This window comes from Sander lucioperca, chromosome 4 (genome assembly GCF_008315115.2).
Source record: "Sander lucioperca isolate FBNREF2018 chromosome 4, SLUC_FBN_1.2, whole genome shotgun sequence".
Taxonomy (NCBI): Eukaryota; Metazoa; Chordata; class Actinopteri; order Perciformes; family Percidae; genus Sander; species Sander lucioperca.
The window spans coordinates 22,514,625-22,536,406 of record NC_050176.1 but is presented as its reverse complement, the minus strand read 5'-3'; the positions used below and the strand labels follow the sequence as shown (position 1 = coordinate 22,536,406).

General features: G+C 39.9%; 1 long non-coding RNA gene across 1 annotated transcript; it reads left to right on the top strand.

Moving 5' to 3' along the window:
- Positions 1–7,539: 7,539 nt before the first annotated feature.
- Positions 7,540–17,734, top strand: LOC116048514. The gene is made up of 3 exons (XR_004104665.2): positions 7,540–7,553; positions 13,331–13,333; positions 17,660–17,734. It is a non-coding gene; the product is annotated as an uncharacterized LOC116048514 (long non-coding RNA).
- The last annotated feature ends 4,048 nt before the right edge of the window (positions 17,735–21,782 follow it).

Genomic DNA, 21,782 nt, shown 5'->3' with positions numbered 1-21,782 from the left:
GATAGATAGATAGCGTGAGTTCGTAAGCTGGAAATTCCACCACATATGTCCTTTCACAAAAAGGGAGGATAATTCAAATTTCTGACTTCATGATTATTTCCTCGTTGCTCTATTGACCAAAGTATTAATAACTTTAGCAGTCATAACTCATCACTTTTCACCTCGGTCAACAGTCATGAGAGGCTTCAGAAATCCATCCCTCCTCTGTCATCCAGCCTGCAGCTGCTGCAAACAGCTGTGGTCACATTTTCTTATGGGCATCATTTAATTGTTATCATGCAAAGCCCCTTTCTCCCCGAGGAGAGAGCGGTTTTCTATGATAACAATTAATTAGTAACTCCCTGCAACAAAGTCACTTCGGTGTCCTCGAGTGCCAGCTGTGTCTTCGCTGCAGAATAATGGCTGTTTTTGTTGTGATGCTGTGTGACTGCGCAGCCGCAGAAATGCTGGTGGTAAGCCACAGGTCTTATTATGAGCTGTAAGAAGTAGCAGTTGGAAACAGATGGTTCACAGGATTCCAATAGGTTATTTTCTTACCAATGATTTCAAATTTGTTTGTTTTTTGCCAGAAAACTGGAATAAAAACAAAAAGAATTCACAGAGTTGTATCAAAATCTGCTTTATTTGCTTGGACTCAGACATTTGGAAAAATAAAAAATAAAAAATACAGAAATAAAAACTTTTAAATAAATAATCTGCATAAATAAAAGACACGTCAAGCAAAACAATAAAGGTGTGTGCATTTCAAAAGTGGCCTTCTTACACAGACTTTCTGCAAAAGTACTGTACATTTTTACATTATCTATCCCTTAACTTCCATATCTTCTCTTCTTTACTCCATTCTCTCCCCTTCCTGCTTTCCAGCTGTTAATCACCCCCCCTCCCAGCCCTCGCTGTCATTTCCCAATCCTCTCCAGTGCAGGAGTTCAGTGAAAGCTCTGCTCTCAGCACTTTGTCTTCATGTGACCTCCGGGACTCTGGTCCGGATAACTTTCCTCCCCAGTCAGGCCTCCTCCCCTCTTGTACTTTCACTCTGCCTTTCTTTTCCTGTCAATGCACTCCATTTTACGGCTCTCGTCTTTGTTTATCCTGAAAAGAGTGAGGAAGAAAACTGGGATTAGGCCAAAGGACTAATAGAAAACATCTGGAGGTTTGTGCAACGAGTCACATGTTAATATTTGAGCCAACGTTTTGTAATAAAACTCTTTACTTTGCAGAAAGTTTTCTGTCTCATTGACTTTGTTTTTTTTTAGAGTAAACTGGTTTTCTCTAGGCGAGGTTTTGGCTTTACTAAATATGTTCTGATGCTACATATCGGGGCCAAATGAAGAATTTTTGTGGTGTCATTTTCTGCCCCGACTTTTATAAAAGCAGTGCAAAATCCCACTGTTGCTGGAGGATTCAGCCAGGTAAGTGTAGCTCAGATGCCTTTTTGAAAAAGGCTTGAATTTGTGTGCAGATGTAAGCTCAGATGGTATAAAGTAAAGAACTGTCAACACCAACTACTTCATTCAAAAGTCAGATTTAAAACAATAATCTATCCAAGGTCAGTCGAGTTGAAGTGATGTTACTGTGTGACAGCTAAGCAGTGATTGTGTGGATTATTTGCATGGTGTAACTTACCTTTCCCAGCATTTCAAAAAAGCTTTGGCCATCTTCCCCTCAGTGTTCATGCAGACTTTCTCGGTGGAGTTGTCTGCATTGTTCATGGTTACACTACAAAATACAAAACAAGAAATCCAATTTTGGATCAAAATCAACACAACGCTGATGCGATTCTAAATGAAATAAAGCTGCAGGTATTCAAAATTTAAAATTCAAATTTAAACTTACATCAATTCAGTGTTCTCACATCCAGGATGCCTTTCAAGGACTTGAAAATCTGACATATTGCCTCTGATGAACTTGATTGTGTTGGGACATGAGCAGCGTCCAATAGAGACTTGACCTGCAGGGAAAAGTTTTTTAAAAAGCAGTTAGGTGTGCAACCACGGGAACTAGTCACACAGTTTAAACACATACACAACATCTATTAAACTGTTAGAATGAGAGTAGTACAGTCTCTTTTACAGCATTTTGAATTGTTCCTGTATCACCATACTGTAAAATTCCACTTTAACCATTATAAATGTTGCTTTGACTCACCTTGATAGAGCTGAATACAAAATGCAGCTACGACAACCAGCAGGAGAGTGCAGCGTTTCTGTGACAAGGCCATTTTTCTGCGGAGAGACAAGCAAGTCCAGAGATCCTTTGGAGGAGGAGAGCAGGTTGAAGTGCTGCTGCGACACTCTTCCCTTCCTTTTATAGAGCAGCGCAGAGTGGGTTTTCCCAGAGTCCATGCTTTTTCCCGTCAGGCCAAAGCTGAAGCATGTTCTGGAATTTCCACACTCACTCTGGAGACACACTGGAATGTGCTCAGCACTCCTTTTACAGACAACGTAGGGAAAGAGAAAATGATTATGAACAAAGAGACTCCACTACTTATTTTTACCGGGCATGTCCAGGCAAACCAAACTCTAAACTATGTTGTCTGTCAGGTATGAGTATAATTGCACCATGTTGACTTTGGTAAATGTTTTTCTAAAAAAATACTTAAATTAAGGTGTTTTCAAACAAGACGAAGTGGGAGGTTTGCTTTAATAGCTCAACTTTACTTTGGTTTTTCAATTCTGATTAACAGCTAAAAGCTGTTACTGTATAAAATGAGCCTGAAGCATTTCTTTACTCTGTTATGTAGATAAAAAAAAATAAAAAAATAACATCTGTTAATATGATTAGGCTTTATTAGTTTCTTTTTGTTCTGAATAATGAATACTGCATATGAACTTATGCGCTGTAAACTGACTGAAATCCAAGGGTGATGCGTTTTTGTGAAATCTGAATGACTTTCAGGTTGTTCAACATTCTTCATGCATGTCAACAGTTACTGGCAATCACAGAAACATGATGACACGATAAGCCATCATGGTGGGGAAAACGGGGGTTGCTGGATAGGAGAAGGCCAGCACACAGAAGACCTGCACCTGTTCTATGGAACACACTCACTCACTGTAGTAAAACACATCATGAATCAGCTCTTCTTTCCAGGATTTACAATTTAGTGTGTTTGCGTATAGCGTGTACATGCTGGGGCAAGTATAACTGAACAATTCACAGCGTGTGAAGAGTTCACTTTCCCACACACCACACTGTAGATACATTTTCTAATAGATAAACATCTGTCACTCAGGGATTGCTTTTCCCGGATCTGTATTTCAGCATTTTGCAACCTGAACACATTTCAAGATAAGAAGGTGCTACATGCAAGTACTGTACATTAAATAAAGAAGAAATCTAAGCTTCCACACAATTGTTCACAATTGTTCATTGTTCAATTCATCACTTAGCACACCTGAGGTGATAAGAGATCATTTCTAAGTGGTGCAAACACACTTCAGAATATTACAAGGCATTATGTGAGACTGTGCTTGCTTTTTTTACATGTTCATGTTTGAAAGGAAACCAAAAGCTACCAAAATGCAATGAAATGCATAAAGACTTACATAAAAATGTAACAATACCCAAGTAAAAAGACAAACATAAAGAAAAAAATAAAATAAATATGTCATGACACTCAGCAGAAATGTCTGACCAGGATCCTCCATCATTGTCAACACCAAATCCATTTAACATCACAGAGAACACGCTCAGTACAATAACACATACAGTATGGCATACCTTTGAATTTATCATTGAAGAACCATGATTGGTAGAGACTAACGTAACACCCCCTGATAGTAGATCAAACTGATTCTACCTGCTCCTCACCAAGAAATACTGTAGCTACAACACATAACTCTCTGTAGAACATTTTTTATACACCAAAAAAAAAAAACACACACACACACACCCAAATTAGATACATGTTAATTGTTAAAAAAAAAGGTCTAAAAAGGTCTGTTCAATTCATTGTTTATTTAATAATAATAAAAAGAAACTCATACACTGATGGTGATGAATAAGCCATTCTGGTAAAACATCATGAAATCTGTTGATCTGGAAATCATTTGTTGTTTTAATTTAGTTCTGTCAGGTCCATTAAAGTCAAGAACAACACAGAAAATAAAAATGCTTTAGGAAATTTTATTGAATAAATTACGAATTAAATTTGGCGGTATGGCTCTGTTCAGAGGAGTTCAGAGGACAGCAGCAGTAGCATTAGGGGACGCTCAAATAGTTTAAGACTGGGAGAGCTAAACTATTCCCCCATATGAACAGAGCAGCAACGATGACATAGAAACAAATGCCCCGTTACACACGACAAGGTGGAGCTGGGGAGGAGGTGGGTAGCATAGATGCGAGCAGTTAGAGCAAACTAAAGCAGCTTTAAGTAGGGCGCCCTGTTTGAGTGTAGCCATTTAGCAGCGAGGGGAGTTGACCAGTTGATGCACTGATGCAGATCAGCTGTTGCAGCTCAGCTGATGCGACCGTGTTGTTAGCCAATAGCGGTTAGCAGCGTCTTGACTACTTGGCCTGCCAGAACTGACACTGATGCTCAATTTAAAATCAAAAAGGGTTTAAAGGGCTCATTGATCTTAAAATATGGATTAAGTCAAGGAACACATTTTACTTTTTTTTTAAACAATAAATTAATTAAAGAATGCATGAAGAGCAGTTAGTCTGAAAGAGGCGTCATGATCATAGACTGTAAAATTAAAGGACGAAGCTTAGGGGTCTAAAAAGTGAAGCCAATGTGGAAATACTTTAAAGCTGCATTCTATCTCATTTCCAGCAGGGAGCGACTCCACTGGTTGGAAAAAGAAGTCTATGAGAAAATGACCCTACTTCTCACTTGATTTATCACCTCAGTTAACATTTTCATAATGCGTTTATGGTCTCAATCACTAGTTTTAAGTCTTCTACAATACAGCATGATGTTCATTTTGTAAATTATGGTCCCATTTATTTTAAAGTGCCCATATTATGAAAAAAATCACTTTTTCTGGGATTTGAGGTGTTCTTTTGTGTCTCTGGTGCTTCCTACAAACTTTGAAAAAAAAACATCCATGCTGTTTAGAGTGAGATACGGTTTCTGAATGTGTCCTGCCTTCAGTCTCTGCTCAAAATCTGCACGGCTTTCTACGTCACTAGCCGAGACGAGGGGCCTAGGGGGCTAACCGTTAGCATGCTAGCGCTAGCATGCTAGCTCATTCTCAATGGCAAAACACTGCTACAACACACACGAATTCACCCTAATCTACAAAATAACTACTTCCATGTCCCTGTTCTGCAGGTATTCCACACAAAGTTGGAAGTGTGCCCTCGTTTAGAAGAAGTCTCCCGGCTAATCCTGCCTTGTACTACTGAAGTTGGAGAAACAGCTAGCTAGCTTACGTAGTCCTTACCTAGCTACTGAGCATGTGCGACTGCCAACAAAGATGTTACAGCAGTGAGAGGTCTCACTCTGTAGGTAAAACAGAGACCTGAACACAGGGTGAAAAGAGGAGCTGCAGCAATGTGCAGTACAACAAAAATATGAAATTAAACCATGTAAACCTATTCTGATACAATCTCAAATTACAATTATGAACCTGAAAATTAGCATAATATGGCCACTTTAAATGTATATTTTTAAAGCAGGGGATGGTTTAGGGGCGGGGCTACACCGACCTGTCAATCATGATAGAGGCTTAGCAATGCTAACCATGGCACTGTGGATATTAAAATAGCAGTAAACTTATTTTTGAAGTGCTGTCCATGTTTTGTCTTACACTTTGACCCTCTCACTGTGTTTTCACTTCATCAAAGTTGATTGGAAGTCCCGTATCCGGAGGACCCCCTTTACCTGCCGGTAAATCTCTGCTGGATGACTCACAGGGTTGCAAGGGCTGAAGGGTTGAGAATCAGCAACTTTCCCTCTTTAGCGTTTAGCTTAGCGCAACCAGCCCCCGCCTCTCGACAACAATCGTCACGTCCATTTTCAAGAAACCAAGATGGCAATGACCAAATAATCAAAGTCGAGGCTACAAAACGGCAGTCCACAAACCAATGGGTGACGTCACTGTTGCCACATGCATTCATTTTACAGTCTATGGTCAGGACTCTCTATCACCCCTTCACGAGAGGTCAATAGTTTTAATCCACAGAAAACACAAGGTTAATGTTGGTGGTTAATGTGCTCTGGTTGCTTTACCAACATTGTAATGTAAATGATATTGTTAGTGTAGCACGACATAAAGCCTGGCTTTGCCTGATTAGGATTAAAACAACTGTTTTAATGGCTTCATTTCACAGGGGAGAATTGCTTCATGGGACAAAACCATTTGGTAGCATGGTCAGCAGCATTTGTCTAGGGATAGGAGAACATGATCTGATAGCTTCTGTGGTTGGGGTTTCAGCTGTAAACAAAAAGAGATGGGTCAACTAATTGTTGGCCTCAGGCCTGGACTACGAAGCAAGATGTAACTTCAGATTTAACCCAGGGTTTTGTGTATCTTGACGGTGGATCACTTGTTACCGAGTTAAATCGCCGTGGTAACTAATGCTGAACACCTACCTGGTCAGGAGCAGGTTATGTTGGAGATTGGAGATCAACTGGTGGAAAAGCACCGCCTACTGACCAATCAATACTCGATTGATAACGGCGTCACCGTTCTTAGAAGATAGGGTAGAGAGAGAGAGAGAGAGAGAGAGAGAGAGAGAGAGAGAGAGGTGCGCTCATAAAAGTTAAAACATTTAAAGACTGACAACCCCGTTAACATTCCCTGATGGGTATTTTTATGAAAGTTATAGATTTTAATGAGAGGGAATTACATATAGGCGATTTGTCGGCTTCTTGAGCCGTGTGTTGCCAATGCTACACATCGGTTTGAATTATGTTTCTATATTTTTTATTTGCTCTCACGATCGCTTCCCACTGCCAGGGTTGCAACTGAAATAATAGGCTAAAGCAACGGCAGTTTATGGAAAGAACAAGTGTAATTATGGTCAGATCTTGGTCCTGACTGATGGGGAAGTGATATTGATAAGCGTTGTGATTTACGCATAACAGCGTCAGCTATTTTTTTGCCATCTTTCCTTCTGTTTTAGGAAGCAGCGACTGTATTGTGTTTTGCCTGTAAAACCGTGTCTGTGTTCTTCATATTTATGTAGAGTTATAGTTTGCTTAGGTTAGGTGAAGCTGGGTAACTGAAATAAATCCAGGGCATGTTGATCTGGATTCATAGTACAGGCCTCTGGAGAGTCATCTGAGGACAACAAATGCCTTGTGTTTATAAAATCACATTAGCGTAAGGAGACTTTTGTAGCCTGGACTCTGACCACAGAAACTCTCTAACCAAAACAAAAGGTCACTGACATGGCAAATCCTCTGCCGTACCAAACTGAGCCAAAGTCAAAATGATTCAGAGGAAGTCTTTACAACGGCGTCCTGCAGTCCAACACAGTCTGTAAATGCAGCCAAAAAAGAAATGACAAAGCAATTATTTTTCACTGTGACATATTACTAGGTGTTTCTCCCTCATCTCTATTGTTGATGCACTTTCTTAGTCCTTGATAGAATACAATTACAAGTCATACTTTAATTTACTTGAGGCTCTTTTTTATTAACAACTTTACTTCGAAGCCGACGTGATTGTACAGCACATTACAGATCAGACAGATCATCACATTTCAATTTTATGTGTCTATGAAAACATCCCAAACTCCCCGTGGCAAGAACTGTAAAGTCATCAGACTCTGAGCTTGTAAACCTGAACACAAAGATGAGATACTGGAGTTGTAACTCTGTATTTTATTATTCAAACATTTTATAGAGTAACATTAAATCAAGACTTTGATATGTGACCTCCTCAGTGATTTATATGTCCACTGTCATTTTCAATAGATAACTAGCACTAGCTTTGTTTATTTATTCAGTCAACACATAGCCAAGCCTGAAGGCAAATAGGCACATGTCTGCCCTGCATGCTTCCTGTTTGACCTTAAACATTTTCCAATCCAAGTCATTAAACAAATAAATGGCCACAACTAGGCCTTGAGGCCACTTTTGCTGTAAGGAAATATCATGCTAAATGCTGTCAAGTGATCCACACAGTAATCTGCAACACACTCAGTCCAGCAGATTTCTCACTCTAATAAAATACACCAGCAATAAACAACATGGACATAACTGAACAAACACATCAGCCCACAAAAACATTTTTCTCATTACTCAATAATGTGCACCAGATTTTATTATCTATATTTCATCAGTGTTTTGCTGCAGCTGTACTTTTGAAAGAAAACAACTACATTGTTAATTCAAGTCAAGTACATTTTATTTATAGAGCCACAAATCGTAACTTTATTTTAACCTCATGACACTTTTAAAACAGTTTCCCCAATAATTGAAGTGTCTATTGTTTTTCCAACCCAGTTTAGATGAAAAAAAAGCCTTGACGCAGTGCCAACTGTGCTGTGATTGGCTAGTACTCGATGCCTCAGCTATGCCACATTTAGAAACTTGAATTGAGCTAGGGCTGGCGGTAGAGGAGAGAGGCGACACCCACCAGCGCACTCACTCTTCAGCACATTTTCTGTAACCAGTGTAACATGAAAACATGGTTGAATTAGCATAAGCTAACTAGCCAGTGGTTTCATCTAACAGTGTGTTCCATTTGTACTCGGAAGTCAGATATTTCAAGGTCAAAGTCAGAAATACCCCCTAACCTCGGCTTTCCGAGCACGGAACTCGGGCAACCACAGAGTACCCCGAGCTAAAAATCCAACATGGCTGCTCCGTGCATCAACAGTAGTGAAATCTGTAGTAACATACAGTTATTAGCTCTTCTGTGTTATTTGTAACTCACTAAATCAGTCGTACACACAGCACTGTCCATATTCTATCTGTGGACAATGTTGTTAGGCTGTTTGTATGCACAAAAAAACAGCGTAATGCATTGTTATAAACTGGCATTGCTAACAATGGCTAACCTGGCTAGAGCTAATGAAAACAATCAAAATCTGACTTGTAAATGAAACATATTCAACTCGGGTGTGACGTCATTCCCAGCTTCAGCTTCAGAGTTCCGAGGTCAATGGAACGCACTATAAACTGTGATGTTAAAACAATAGACGCCGCTAGGCCAGAAAGACCTTTTTTTAATGCCAAAATAATGCCAAATATCGTTTTTCCCCGTGTGTCAATCAACGAGGCAGAGGTCTGTGGTTAGTTTACGTCTCGCCCTCTTTGTTTTCTGTGAAGTTTGCTGGAAGTAATGTAGTGTTTCATGTAGAGTGAGCATTGGATAGGACTCCGTTTAAAAAATGAATTCTTTTAAATGCCACTAATAACAGGAAAGGCCTCTAACAAAAGAGGGACAAGTGCTCGTTTGTGAAACACATAACACATAATGTAAATATATATATATATATATATATATATATATATATATATATATATATATATATATATAGTGTTGCTAATAAGTATTCATAGCCATGCTAAAGTTGACTAAAAAGAGGAATAAAAAAATCATCTTTTGGAAATTGATCTTAATGCCTTAATTAAAAAAATGAGGAAAAATTAAATTATTTTAAGAATTAAAATAGCCCCACATCATCACATACCCTTCACCATACCTAGAGATTGGCATGGTTTTATTTCAGTTAGCCTAATAGCTAACTGAGATATCAATGCAAATCAAACCAGCTATTAGGCTAACTGAAATAAAACCATGCCAGTCTCTAGGTATGGTGAAGGGTATGTGATGATGTGGGGCTATTTTAATGCCAAAGGCCAAGGGAACTTTATCAGGATGCATAGTATCCTGGATCCATGAAATAACTGGCCTTTAAAAATAAAAATCTGCCTGCCTCTATGGGAATTTAACATAGGGGTATGTATAATTATGGCCCCTGTATTTTAAGGAAGAACATTTATTTATTTACAATACATTATTCATTCACAAAAAAATTGGTGTCCTTAAAAGGTTGGATTTTCCTCAATTTTTTAATTACGGCATTAAGATCAATTTCCAAAAGATGATTTTTTTATTCCTCTTTTTAGTCAACTGTAGCATGGGTATGAATACTTATGAGCAGCACTGTTATATATATATATAGATATAAACAATTAAAATAAAATAACAATAATATATCACAAAAGAAGTGTGGTTGTGTAGGTTTAAATGTATGATTGCATTTCGACTGTGAAATGTCCTGTCACTAGACACTACTGGTCCGTTGGGTCTATTGAACATTGTGTAGTGTTGTCATGTTATCCTGTACCCCTCTTTTTAAAATATTTACAATTTTATATAAGTATATATGTGCATATATATTCAGATATTGTGTATGCATTATTGTTGTGATTTTTGTAAACATTTTGCAACTATTGTGATTTCTGATCATATATTATGAGGGTCGAGTGTATGTTTTTTGTCTCATCACATGACTGTGACATCAGCAACATTAAGTCAATTTCATGCCTCTATCTTACAGGCTTGAAACGTTTCCCTTTTTTTCTAATAACGTTTGGGGAGATTTAATCCAGTGTGCATATATTCTCCTTTTTTTCCTTTAAAAAGATGAAAGTCAGTGTATGCGGTCCCTGGGTGTGTGGTCCTGGGTCAGTTGTGCCTCACAGGCACAGCAGACTTTTTGACTTGCTCGGAGAAAAAGCACAGGTGTAATTAATATTGTTAACGATGGCTGCAGTCAGTTTCAAGCCCTGCTTTTGTACATGCTGGCTTGAGCCATCGTTAGCTTTAGTGCTTTCTCTTGCCATGACAAGTCAAAATGACTGCTGTCCCTTAACTTGGCAAATAATAACCTTAAAGGAGAATTCCTGCCAATTTTGACGTTGTGCAGAGATTCCGTCCGAGGGAACATAGCGAGTCTGACTGCAGTAGATGTGATGGAAAGGCACAAAAGTTGTGTTAATCCATACCTCTGTTTATTTCCTGTTTTCCAGTGAAGCCCACAATAGTCGATTGTCGAACTCATACGATCCAATATTCCATGGGTAGGCACTTGTAATGACATTTCGAACATGTTAAGAGGCTAAAAACACGTTTAAAACTTTCCCCGATAACTCCCGTTTTAGCTCAGTGGAACCTCATACACGAAGCTGCAGCTTCTTCGTGTTGTCTGCACCGATTCAGGTCGGGGTTTTTTCAATCGAAAGTACACGCATATTTATAGCGATCAAGATTAATGTCAAAATTGGCCGGAATTCTCCTTTAATGTTGTCCTCGGGTCAAATTTAACCCATTTTCAAAGTTTCTATATCAGAAATATGGGTTTCTTTCAACCAAACTGCCCAAAAATAACATGAATGATTCCATACAACACTCTTTGCAAGTAAAATGAAGGATCAGTTCACTACTTTCATTGAATTTTGGGTGTTTTATTCAACTGCCATTACCAAACTGAAATGATTTGAAAACAGTAGTACCTGACTAAACTGTGATATATATCAGTCTGTGATAATCCATCAACATACGTTTTGTGAATCTTAACTAGTCAGTTAATTCACAATTTGCTTCTCTTTTTTTTTACTCAAATTAGGTATAATTTCATATAAAATTGGTGACATTGAATTAAAAAAAAATTAATGTAAAACTAGCGGTAATAAGTTGGAATGAAGTTGGCTAAGGTGATGTAACAAAGAATTGATCATTTGTATGCTTTATGACAAAACAGTCCGGGTCAATTTTAACCTGAGAAGACAACCAGTGCATAACCGACGGGAAGACAACACAGGGTTAAATAGGCTTTCTTTGCACACAGGACAGTTTAAACATTAGGCTTGTTTTTACATTTCAGCTCCAAGGTTGGCCCATAAACTTTGTGCAAAAGACACAATATGTTTGGATTAAACAGGCGGAGACACACACAGTTCTCTCCAAAATCACAAAACACCTTACATGTATACTGACTTTTGCCTCATTCACACTTCACCGTCTTAAAATACAATTTATGCGATGACTGAGTCGGTAACAGGTTAGATTAATGAGGCTCACCAATTATGTCACTGACAGGTTTTGCCCAAACATTTTCTGTCATGGTAACTTTATTATTACAGGGATTTTTTCTCCCAGTGTTTCTAGTAGTGGCATTATCGTGCATATGGATGTGTTTCCACACACAGAATGCAACCTTTAATCATTTAATTAAATAACAAAATATGGCAACACAAAGTAACAATGGAAACTCCTTTTATTGTACTGTACCATACGGTATGGTAGTTAGATCACCATTACAACTGGAAAGGATTTTGTAGTGTTTAAAAAAATCATAAATTCAACTAATAAAAATATTCAACAACACTTACAGCATATTACTGTATTGTATTGTGGGACTTCATGGTTCCTGGACGTGAGCTTTTCCCCACTCAAAAACACAGCAGCCTCTCTTCCCAGGCTATTTAAAGGGTCAGTTTACTCAAATTACTAATAAAATTATTATTTTCTTAATAACTTCTACTATACCTTCTGGTATCTACAGACCCAGTAGCAGACATATATCCATGGGCGGGCCCATTGTAAACATAGTGCTGGCACGTGAGTGTATTGATCAGGCTGATTATACAATTATAAGCACATCCTCCCTATCAATACTGTATGTAGAATATGCATGTCACGCAAAGTTATATGCTGGGCTGAATTTCCACTGATCTGAAGGCAAGGCAAGGCAAGGCAATTTTATTTATATAACACATTTCAGCAACAGGGCAATTCAAAGTGCTTTACCTAAAACATTAAAAGCAATTAAAAACAAATAATAACTAGAACTGCAAGCAGTTATGACGGGGCCCAAGCCACCCACGCCAGTCGCCCCTGACGCCCGGGGTAGCACGCGAAAGCCAAACCCGAAGCCCAGCGGCGGGGAGGCAAACGTCGCTAAATATTGAGAGGCGCGAGCCGCGACGTCTGCGGTACGTCGCCGTTGCAAACATAGCGGTCATCACTTCACCTCCATGCATATGCAGACTACCTTTAAGAATTCGCTACAACAAACAAACTTCTTAACCCCCCTGTCCGCAGGGGACAGCAGAGAGAAATGAGAGAGTGATTGGAGGGTGGAGGCAGGTATGGTGGTTGAAGGAGCAGGGGAGGTGGTCAAGTTGTTGCAAATGGCATCATAGGCGCCGATTTATGTTTTCCTCCGTGGGTGCTTCGTGGGAAATTAAGAGTCAATGCCACCAACATAACCAATCACACTATAACAGACGCTCCACTTAGCACCAACTGCAATGTTTAATTGCACAGTATCGGCGCCTATGAATGGTGTTGATTTTGGATTGAAAAAGTGAGAGAAAAGAGTTGCATTTGTCCACTGTGAAGGTTGTAGCAACTTTGTCAAGTGGGTTAAGTAGTTTGTTTATTGTAAAACACCAGGGGAGCACACAAAAGCAAAAACCAAAACGGTAAGAGGCAAACCTCAGTAAATATTGAGAAGTGTGAGCTGCTGGTCTGTGGTACATTTCCATTGCAAATATCCCATTAACATTGAGTAAAAGGGCCAAAACTCGTCTATGTTGATTATAGCGCCCCCTAATGGCCGATCTTCCCCACATTTGGTACAGAGCCTCAGAGCGGCATGCCGAACGAGCACTACAAGTTTCGTGTTGATTGCATTTACTGTGGCAGAGATATTGCAATTGCAAATTCCCCATTTAAATGCATTGAGTTATTGGCCAAAACAAATAAACGTTGCTTATAGCGCCCCCTAAAGGCCGATCTTCGCCAAAGTTGGTACAGAGCATTGTAGTGGGATGTTGAACAAAGATCTCAAGTTATTTGCTGATAATTTGGCTGAGATATGATATGATACGTGTGTCGTAGCTAGCTAGGAAAATTTGTTTGGTCGTCAAATGCGCAAACTTCAACGTAGCAAAATTCCTTGGGTAACTTATGGTCATGTCCATCTGGAGATGCTACCTACCAGGTTTCGTGCTGATCCGTCACACGGCCTAGGACGAGTTCGAAAAAGTTGGTTTTGCGCATTGCGCGATATTGCGGAACAAAATTTAAGCGGAAATGGGCGTGGCCTATACGATGTGATTCAGCCTGATTCAAGGAACACGTCGATGTAAGTATTTTTTATGTGCGATGTATAATGTGGGAGTTAAAGGCAAAAAAACATTATAGCGCCACCTAGTGGTCCACATGTGTAATTTTTGGTAGGTGTGTTCCATGACCCATTGTCTATCTACCCTGTAAATTTAAAGTTGTTCACATTAGTGTAAGTAGTAAATGTAGACGTGGGTCCCATAGGCCACACCCACTTTGACCCCTCAGTACCCCACTCTAGGGTTGGCCTCAGGAGTGTCCCTAGATGGTACCCATTAAATTTTGTAAAAATCAGATTAGCGGTTCATGAGATATAAACTTTTTGTACTTGTAGCGCCCCCTAGTGGCCAATTTTTGTAAAACGGGTGAGTGACCTTCAGAGGGTCATGGTAAACAAGAATCTAAAGTTTGGCGTTGATGACATTTATTTTGGCCGAGATATGGCAAAGTTGGTGTTGTCATAGTTAGCTACACAAATTTGTTTGTGGTTAATATGTGCAATTTTTATCCTATCAAAATAATTTCTATTAACTTTTTGTCAGGCCCATCTGGAGATGCTACCTACCAAATTCCGTGCCGATCGGTCGCACGGTCTAGGAGGAGTTCGAAAAAGTAGGTTTTTGTTAAATCGCGATTTTTCACGCATAAAAGTTTAGGCGGAAATGGGCGGGGCCTATATCACGTGATTCAGTTGGATCCAGGGAACGCGTGGATGTATTCGTGGATGTACGTCTATTTTTGCGCCTGAGGTCCTTGCGGAGTTTTGGACCATTCCTGAAAATGCCAACCCCCCACCATGTACGGCTTAGGCTGTAGTCAGAGTTTTAGGCGGAGAAGAAAAATAATATATGATTAATCAGTAGAAAAACAGTAGGGTTCTACAGCCCTGCTGTACGAACGGCATAAGAAGTGCGGAGCATAAAAATTGAACGCTGATTCCCCTTGCTTAGTTTTGACTCTGGGGACAGAGAGCAGACCTGTCCCAGATGACGTTAGAGTTCTGGGAGGTTCGTAGTGCATTAACAGATCAGAAATATATTTTGGCCCTAAACCATTTAGTGATTTATAAACCAGCAAAAGTATTTTGAAATCAATTCTTTGAGGCACAGGAAGCCAGTGTTAAGACTTCAGAACTGGAGTGATGTGATCCACTTTCTTGGTCTTAGTGAGAACTCGAGCAGCAGCGTTCTGAATCAGCTGCAGCTGTCTGATTGATTTTTTAGGGAGACCTGTAAAGACACCGTTACAGTAGTCAAGTCTACTGAAGATAAAAGCATGGACAAGTTTTTCCAAATCCTGCTGAGACATGAGTCCTTTAACCCTTGATATATTCTTAAGGTGATAATAAGTTGACTTTGTTATTGACTTAATATGGCTGTTGAAATTCAGGTTTGAGTCCATAATTATACCAAGATTTCTGGCTTTGTCTGTTGGTTTTAACATTATCGTTTGAAGCTGAGCGCTAACTTTCAATCGTTCCTCTTTTGCTCCAAAAACAACCACCTCAGTTTTTTCTTCATTTAATTTAAGTCATTAATTTCATCAATGCACTTAGTCAATTTTTGTATTGGACTATAGTCCCCGAGGCGTTAAGGTTATGTAAATTTGTGTGTCATCCGCCTAACTATGGTAACTAATCTTGTTGTTTTCCATAATCTGAGCCAGTGAAAGCATGTAGATGTTAAACAGAAGAGGCCCCAGAACAGAGCCTTGGGGAACTCCACATGTCATATTAGTATGCTCAGATACATAATTACCTATAGACACAAAGTAGTCCCTATTCTTTAAATAGGATTCAAACCAGTTTAGTACTGAGCCAGAAAGGCCAACCCAGTTTTCCAATCGGTCTAGTAATATGTCGTGGTCGACCGTATCAAATGCAGCACTGAGATCAAGTAATACTAAGACTGAAGTTTTGCCACTATCTGTGTTTAAGTGGATGTCATTAAAGACTTTAACAAGAGCTGTCTCAGTGCTGTGGTGTGGTCAAAAACCCGACTGGAAGGCATCAAACTTGTTGTTTAGTGATAAGAAAAGGTTGAGTTGTTGAAAAAACACTCTTTCAATGATTTAACTTAAAAATGGAAGGTTTGATATCGGCCTATAGTTGCTCATTAGTGACGTGTCTAGATTGTTCTTTTTTAAGAGTGGCTTGATGACTGCAGTTTTCAGGGCCTGTGGGAAGATACCTGAGAGAAGAGACGTGTTTACAATCTGTAGAAGATCTGAAGCCAAACAATTTAAAACATTTTTGAAAAGGCCCGTTGGTAGAATATCAAGGCAGCAGGAGGAGGTTTTCAGATGTTGTATAATGTCCTCCACGTTTTTTTGGTTGATCGTATGAAATTGTATCATCTTGGAATTTATTTTAGCTGGACACTGTGACAACATATTTCCTGTACTTGATATGGAGGCAATGACTAATTTTCTGAATTTTGTCTCTGAAGAAAGTCATTGCAGGCCTTGGTGGATAAAAGTTCAGATGCTACTGGTACTGGAGGGTTTGTTAACCTATCGACAGTAGCAAACAAAGCACCTGAATTATTATTGTTTCTAGCAATAATGTCCGAGAAGAAGGACCGCCTTGCATTCCTCAGTTCCAAATTACAAATGCGAAGTCTCTCTTTATAGGTGTTGTAGTGGACCTGGAGATTAGTTTTTCGCCATCTTTCAGCTTTTCGACACTTTTTTTCTGTTCTTACCAGTATGACATTTCTCCATGGAGATCTTTTCTTACCAGAGACATCTTTAACTCTAGTGGGAGCAATGGTATCAATAACATTTGTAATTTTACAATTGAAATTATCTACAAGCTCAGTGACTGAGACCCCTGAGAGGGTGGGTATGGAGGAGAAAAGCTGAATGAATGTTTCACTGGTGTTCTCAGTGATGTACCGTTTTTTGATTACCTTTGTTTGAACACTTTTCTGTGCAGAGATAGTGCCATTAAAGAAAACACAGGAATGATCAGAGAGAGCAATATCAGTCACTACAACATTGGAAATGTTCAGACCCTTGGAGATAATCAAGTCCAGAGTGTCTTATTGTGCGTGGGCTCCGTCACATGCTGAGTCAGTCCATAGTTCTCAAAAATACAACACAGTTCTTTGGTCCCTCTATCCTGGGGGTTGTCAACATGAATGTTGAAATCACCAGCAATAACTACACAGTCAAAGTTAATACAGATTATAGACAGCAGTTCAGTAAAGTCATCAAAGAAGGTTGCACAGTATTTAGGTGGCCTGTAGATATTAATACATATAAGTCGAGGGGAGGACATCAGCTGAAGAGCTACATATTCAAAATAAGCAACATTTTCACAAGATATGTGTGTACATTGGAATGAGTCATTAAACAAAATGACGACTCGACCTCCTTTCTTATTCATTGTATTCTCATAAAACTGAAGTTAGGGGGAGCTGACTTGATAAGAACAGCAACACTGTTATTATGGTCTAACCAGGTTTCAGTTAAAAACATAAAATCAAGATTGTGCTTAATAATAAAATCATTGATTAAAAATGATTTTCCTGCCAAAGACCTGACGTTTAGTAGTGCATATGTCAATGTGTTAAATTTATTAGCTGTCTCATTTTTTGGGACACACTATGGCTGACAAGGAATGGATACTAAATTCTAGGGCTGGTCCGAATACCATTTTTTGAGCTTCGAAGCTTCGGTAGTAATGAGCATCGAATATTAAGCTTCGGAGAGAGGACATATTATTATCTCTTGCAGGAACGTCTTTCTGTCTGTCTGGGTTTTATGCAAATATCTCTCGAACCGTTAGTCCGATGGATTTCAAACTTGACAGGTGTCTTGCTACGGGCACGATTAAGTGCAGTGCCAAGTTTGACGTTGTTTGGATTATAAATGCAAAAGATATCGTTAAATATATATCACTAAAAGAAGCACACATTGGCTTTTTCCGCTCCAGCCGCTGGCCACTCCCCCGCTCACCCTGAGGACCAGAGACAGAGAGCAGCGGAGCTTTGGCAGCTAAAATGTGGCATACACCTCAGACCCACAAAAATGGTCAAAGTTGCACTACTTTGGACTGTCTTTGACTTTGAATAAACACCGACAATTCCCGAATTTAAGGACGTATCAGAATCCCACACATGCAAAGCACAACCAGACAACAAGTGCAGACAGAGCATGATGCCACTTATAGGCAGGCTATTTATCTTATAAAGCGAGACGTATCTGTATATATGTGTGTCCGTGTTTGGGGGGAAGGTAACCTGCACATCAGCAGACACCACATGCAGAACGCACAAGACAACACCGTCTCTCTCTCTCTCTCTCTCTCTCTCTCTCTCTCTCTCTCTCTCTCTCTCTCTCTCTCTCTCTCTCTGCGCACACCCACACGGTCCGGTTCTGGTGGTTGATGAACGCAGATGTGCTGATTAGCGTTCATAACGGGCCAGGGGGGTAGCGCACTGCCATGAGTCCATGACGCTAACGTCTGATTACTGTCTGATATTTTGTGATTACATTTTTAAAAATGTAAAAGAGAGTATTATATTTCGAACATATTCAAGCGCGAATGAGAACCGTTTGGAGGGGGATGCCAGGTTGTGCAAACCAAAAAAAAAAAGAATATTCGAATGTCAAATTTTCAAATCGAATACCAACCCACCGAATGAATATTCAAATATTCGGGTCCAGCCCTACCAAATTCACTGTCTTATCAGTTAAGTAGTTGTTATTACATAGTGGCTTCACCAATTTGTTTGGTCTATTATTGATTCTAACTGGAATGATGGAGCTGGTCTGTGGATGGAGCTGGTCTGTGGAAGTTAGTGGGTGCTGCCAAGATGTGGACGCGATTTTGAACCAGCAGAAGGATACAGGTAAACATGTCATAAACAGGCTAACCTCTGTAGCGGGGTCCGGGAATGAAGGAGCACCTTGTGGAGCACCATGCGGAGCACCGTAGCCGGTATCGCAGAGCTCTGCAGCAGCTAAACATATCTACTAACTGTCACTGATACAGCAGAGCTGTGACCAAGGTCGGTCGCCGGCGTCATGAAGCTCTGTAGCGACTTAAAGGTGCCCTGCCACACAAAACCGTTTTTACTTGTATTTTTTGAAATATGTTAGGGCCATATGTGTTTGTGTTATGTCGTGAATGTGAAAATGATCTGCTACCTCCTCTGTCAGCTCTAGCCACTGAAAAGAAATAAGCTGAGAAATCAGGCCAATTACAAAAGCTGGTCAGTCTGACGTAGTGTTGCCTGAGCTCATTACTATTCATGAGCTCTCCCAGTTGCGCTGGGTAAAGGATGCTGATAGCCAGGCTCTCATTGGCTAACTGTTAGCCAATCAGAGTCAAGCAGCTTAGCTCGTTGAATGACACAAATCGAGTCTTCCTGCAGGCTTTCTATACCACGCTAGAATGGCTTGAGACAAGGTAACCAAAGCATTTTTTCCACAAAAAATGTACAGAGTCCATAGCAGAACTTTAAACAAAGTAATGAAATACGTGTGGCAGGGCAACTTTTAACAACTAGCAGCTGCCGCTCGGCGTCATGGAGCTCATAACCGGCCACTGTAGCCGGCGTCACGTGACCAGCCATCGGTCTCCTAGTTTCGTACGATATCTTACGTTTTGGTGTGCATACATTTTCGTACGATATCATACGGACCTGTTCATAAGAATGCGTTGCCCCAGGACTGGGTATCTTCCCAAAGTTTTTGGCTGTAGGTTTTGTAGGTTAGTAGATTATTGGAATTTAATTTGTGATGCTAACAGCATTTTTTTTAAAGTGCAAATTAGCAATAGCTGTGATTTAGTACGCCCATGCGTCCGCACGTTCATGCATTCATACACGCACAACAAACACTTGACCTCCATGCCAAATTTTAGCCTTCCACCAAAGGCTGGAAAAACCCTTTTGGAACTACCAACCCACAGAGCAAGCTATAGATCTCCTTTCAGAATCAGGGGCCAAAACGATAGAGCTAAATAAGAAGAACTCAGACTGCAACCTAGAGATGATTTATGCTCCGATTAACCTGAACAGTGCAGCACTCTGTCTTGTGAAATAATAAGATGCAAAGTAAATGTTCTGTGACTGTTTTTGTTAGATTGTCAGGAAACATGTTAAGGCACCCACACAAAAACCTGTTTCTCTTCTATGACTGCAGTTCATGTCTAAACTGGAGCCTGCAGATATGAATCCAATGTTGTCTTCATGCTCAAATTTGTCTAAATGTTTAATTGTTGTATTTCATGCAGATGATTAGTAGTTTGTGAGATGGATTCTCTTGATGAATGCTGAGATGTTGCAGTATTTTCTGACACAAAGCTCGTTTTATCTTTCTGCTTTCTTCAGCTGTATTTTACGGTGGCCGACAGGGGCAAACGCACTGCAACTTAACGAAACACACGCAAATAGACAAAACACAAGCAAATTAAGAAAACATCTTAATTAATTTGGCAACACATTCACAGCATTTAGCAAACACGCTGCAAATACACACAACACAATTAATTACACAAACGCGCTGCAAATATAGAAACGATGCAAAAAGAAGAGCACACAAACTCCGAAAACAAATGCAACAAAAAAACGCTGCATCCAGACAACGGAAGTTCTCCAGACTTCTAGGGTGAGCGCTAAGTGGAACAGCTTGATTTTCGACCCCACAGAGAGAGAGAGAGAGAGAGAGAGAGAGAGAGAGAGAGAGAGAGCCGGGACACGTTCAATCTCAGAACTGTGTGCACCGTTGTGAAACGGTGTGCAACTGCTTTGAGATCATAGACTGTAAATATTAAGTCTATGTTTGAGATATGTTTTCTCTCGCTTGGTGGGTGTGTCTATAGGTCATTGGCTCAGGTCACAGTTGATACCCAATCAGCAGAGACGTGTCTGTAAACTCGTGGTAATAAAAAGGCAGAGCGCTCTCTCCCCGTGGGGTCAAAAATCAAGCTGTTCCACTCAGCACTCCCCCTAGAGGCCTAGAGGACTTCCCTTGTGTAATCTGGATGCAGCGTTTTTTTGTTGCATTTGTTTTCGGGGGTTGTGTGCTTTTCTTTTTGCATCGTTTCTGTATTTGCACCGTGTTTGTGTATTTGGTTGTGTTGTGTGTATATGCAGCGCGTTTGCTAAATGCTGTGCATGTGTTGCCAAATTAATGAAGATGTTTTCTGAATTTGCTCGTGTTTTGTCTATTTGCGTGCGTTTCATAAAGTTGCAGTTCATTTGCCCCTGTCGGCTACCGTAGTATTTAATATTTAAAGCCACACTTGTGAGTGTTTTCACATCACACAGGTCTTTGGGATATTACAGCCAAACTTTGAATCAACTACAGCAAATCTGTTTTATATCACTCCTCTGGCACGCTGCTGTGAATCTTAACGCAGAGCGCTGCTCACAGTAACCCATTCCTTTTGTAATTTAATGAGTTTTGGAGAATAGATGATATCTTCACCTCAACATCACTGTGGATTCAATTAAAAGCAAATCCAATGTTGTCAACAGACGCATTGCTGAAGTTGCACTTTTCTGTAAATGTTGTGCAACATTGAGTGTAGATAATAATTTACGGCACATAAGTCTTTTCTTATCTGTACACTATCCACCGACTACATGAGTCAAGGTATTACCATGAAGCACCTTAATGTTATTGCACGACATTCATCTTTTTGAGTTATATATCCATTTTTCCATTCTGTGTGCCTGACGCATGCAGTGTTGCACAATGTGTACAAGCAATTTAGGGTCAGTTAGTATA